Genomic DNA, 4,233 nt, shown 5'->3' on the forward strand with positions numbered 1-4,233 from the left:
TTTCAAGAAGCTTGTCTAGGACTGGAAATACAGAGGGTAAGACAGGGTCTGGGGACAGGATTTGGGAGAGTTTTTGTTCGGTTTGGAGGTGAGAGAGACCCTGCATATGTATAGTCTGACAGAGAGAGTTAGAGGAAATGGACATGCATTATGTATAGAGTTAAAATCTTAAAGAGGTCTTGGAGCATCTCTCCAGCCCTCACAATCCACGGGTATGTCCCATATCCAGCTCTATCCATTTTTATTTATTTTTTAAGCAATCTGAGTATCCCTTCCCCCTTCATCTTCCTGGATCCTCACTTGGTCTTGTCTTGCATCTACATTCTTGACCTTCTGCTACATTCCATGACCTTTTATTTTTTTACTCTTATTTTCTTTAGCCCACACTAACTCTTAAGACCTGGTGATTGATTTAGCTTCTCTGGCATCTGGCCATTCTTTTCCTTGGTCACACTGCTGTCCTAACCGTCAGCTGTTGCAACTCTTTGGCCACTCTGAGTATCTGCCCCCATCCTTGGCTTTCCATGCAGAGAATCCCTTCTTAAAGAAGACCTCAATCAGAGGATGCAGGTTGTTGTTGTTGTTGTTATTAAGTGCTGTCAATTGGTTCCCACTCATAGCAACCCAGTACAGGATTTCTGAGGCTTTAAATCTTCAAAGAAGCAGAAAGTCTCATCTTTCTCCCATGAAGTGGCTGGTAGACTGAAACCATGGACATTATAGTTTGCAGTCCAGAACTCATTGTATGGAGTCACAAGAAGATGAAATCCAAGGTAGCGAGGAAAGGTTAACTTCTGAGGCTGGAGGAAAGGAGGTGAGGAAGGGAGTGAGAGGATAAACATACAGCAGTTCCTCCTAGTCTGTCCTAGTCTGGAATCCCATCTAAAACATGCCCACCATGAGTGACTCTGTTGGCATTCAAAATACAGGTAGCGTAGCTTCCAGCATCACAGCAACACAAGCCACCACAGTGTAACAAAATGACAACTTCCAGACTAAGACAGACTCGGAAGTAAGGGAGGTGGACTGCATTCGATTGTTTAGCCCCTGAAATCCTTAAGAATACCATTGGAACCCTGTCAGTTATCACCAGAATATTGAATATTGACACATGATAAAGAGCACCAGAACATTGTCAGATATAGTGCTTTGAGATGAGCCCTTCAGTTTGGAAGACACTCAAAATACAACTGGGGAAGAGCTGCCTCCTCAAAGTAAAGTTAACCATGATGACACAAATGAGTAAACATTAGGGGACCTTAATTTGCTTATGGAGCACAACTGAAAATGAGGAGAAACTGCTGCAAACATCCACTAACAATTGGAATATCGAATGTACAAAGCATCAAAATCCTAGGCATTAATGAGCTGAAGTGGATTGGTATTGGCCATTTTGAATCTGACAATCACATGGTTTACTCTGTTGGAAATAGATAAATTGAAGGTGAATGGCATCACATTCATCATCAAAAAAAGCATTTCCAATTCCATCTTAAAGTATAATTGTGTCTGTGCTAGGATAGCATCTGTACACCTATGAAGAAGATCAGTTAATACCATTATTATTCAAATTTATGTACCAACCTCTGAAGCCAATGATTATGAAGTGGAAGAATTCTGCTACCTTCTTCAGTCTGAAAATGATCAAACATGTCATCAAGATATATTCATAATTACTGGTGATTGGAATGCAAAGGTTGGAAACAAAGAGAAAGGATTAGAAGTTAGGAAATATGGCCTTGCTGAAATAAATGATACTGGAGATCACATGATAGAATTTTGCAAAATCAATGATTCCTTCATTGCAAATATCTTTTTTAAACAACATAAAAGACAATTATACATATGTACATTACCAAATGGCACACACAGAAATCAAACTGACTACATCTGTGGGAAGAGACCGTGGGAAGCCAAAACATCATCAGCCAAAACAAAGCCAGGGACAGACTATGGAATAGACCATCAATTGCTCATATGCAAATTTAGGCTGAAGCTAAATAAAATTGTATGCTCTAGGTAAGTGGAGACCAATAGTTGTACCTTGGATGGTCACCTACTAGCTTTTAAGACGCCAAGCACTATGTTATGATCTAGGAAGTAGAACAGAATCACTGAGAAACAATATTAGGTCAAGTGAGGGATGTCCTATGAAACCATGACTGTAAATTTCCAAAACCAAGATATAGTGAGATGTTTGGTTGTACATAAGAAGCATCAGAAGCTGTTTTTTTCTTATTTTTACACAACAGATTCCTACTGAGTCACTGGTAGACCACAAGTTAGGTGCTGGTGCCACTGATGAATGGGTTTCATCCCTTCTTTCATGGAATTTCCCACTTAGCTGGAGAGGCATACAGACACTAAGCAAATACTTACACATTAATTTACATCAGTACAGCATTGGGACTTTGGGAGAGTTCTAGTAGGAGCACTTTTGTTTTCACTGGAGTGTGGCAGGTAAGGTCATTTACTCAGAAAGGAGTTGAATTGGGCAGGAGACTTACTTGCCCAGTATCTGAATGATGAAGGCTTAGAAGACCAGCTGAGGAAAAAGGGAAGCCCATATAGACCAAGGAGATGTCAAAGGAAGCAGAGCTACCCATACTTTTTGCTTTAATACCTCCAAATTCAAGTCACAGAACTCCATTTCAAGCTGGTCACGAGTGTCAAGTAACTGCTTTGAAAAACATCACTTTCTCTATCACAGTATCACCCAAAACAGTCTTCTTTTACCGAAGTCTCTTCAATTCACAGTAATTATACTAGTAAGAGCTAATTTGTGTCTATAGAACTGTTAAGTGACAAGATAAATGTTTAAATTAAAAGTCATATAACTGTATCCTTATTAGGTACTTAATTGGATTTTAACATGCTACCCATAGGAGTGATTCAGCCCTACTCCCCTGAGTCTTGACAAGCACAGGCCCATTGCATTCCTAGGGTAAAGGAACAAAAGCATCAGAAGAACAGCATTACCAATAAATTGATTCTGATGAATGCATCTTAGTTAAATTCCTTTATATTATAACTGCCTCAGCACTTTTTCTTAATCACAAATGTACATTTCTTAATATCATTCATTCATTGATGATCATGTATTTGTTGAATATTAGAACAGAGAATTAAAAAGAAAATAGGCATCTCTAGGATTTTTATCTTTGTATTTATCCATCACAAGTTATCTTTTTACAGTAAATTTCTAAATGTGTTTAGTTGGCTATTGAATGATGAACTAAAACCAGGGTGTTTTCAGATACTAAGGAATAACAATGACAATAACAACAACAAATGAAATTGTGACAAAGAAAGTGTTGTCCTGATATTTTGTGGGTAACTTTAATGTGTCTGTTTTTGTGTGCATCTTGCCTATATCCCTCCATTTATCTATTTGTTTTTATTGAGTATCTATTTGGGGCATCTCTACAAGCTATGAACTGTGAGAAGGAAGACAAGGGTAGAAAATTTATACTGCTGGATTTTTAATAATGTCTGTGAAATATTGTACGTGGTAGGTAAAGAATAAATATTTATTGAATAGAATTAAATTGAACCAGGATCAAAGCTGTGTGGTTGATGGCAGAGATACATGTTGCTATGGAAGCCCGTGGAATCAATAGTACTGGGAGAGAAAAGAAAGGAAGGAGGCAAAAGACAAAGTGAAGAAACAGAAGCCAAATGATGAAAGAAGGATTGAAAAATACAGGTGTACACCAGTAAGTGTTTTGTATGGCCAAACGTTTTAATGAATAAGATCTTGGGTTAAACTCAATCAGATCTAACTCTCATTTTAAATCAGCACCTCAATTTTCACATCTCCTCAGATCACTCAGAGATCCATGTGAATCTATGAATCTCAGTAACTTGATGGACACTACAATTATTGCAAAACGGATTTCTCCTTTCAGTGGAGGCCCTCACATCCATGACTAAGCATTTTTCAAATTTGAGCTGATTTCTGGTAGCCTTCTAATGCATTTAGGCAGCAGCTCATTTGCCCTTGTTTTAGAATGCTAGTGGAAAGGTAAAATAAAGGTGGGAAAAAAACTAAGACCAGAAGCAACAACAAAATTGTTGTTGTTGTCAGGTGCCATCGAGTCGGAACCAACTCATAACGACCCCATGCACAGCAGAACGAAACAATGTCCAATCCTGGGCCAACCTCACTACCGCCGCCACACTTGAGTCCATCAATGATGCCCCCTGGCTGATCCATCTCATTGGGGGTCTTCC

The sequence above is a fragment of the Chrysochloris asiatica genome, unplaced genomic scaffold (assembly GCF_000296735.1).
Source record: "Chrysochloris asiatica unplaced genomic scaffold, ChrAsi1.0 scaffold00077, whole genome shotgun sequence".
Lineage (NCBI taxonomy): Eukaryota > Metazoa > Chordata > Mammalia > Afrosoricida > Chrysochloridae > Chrysochloris > Chrysochloris asiatica.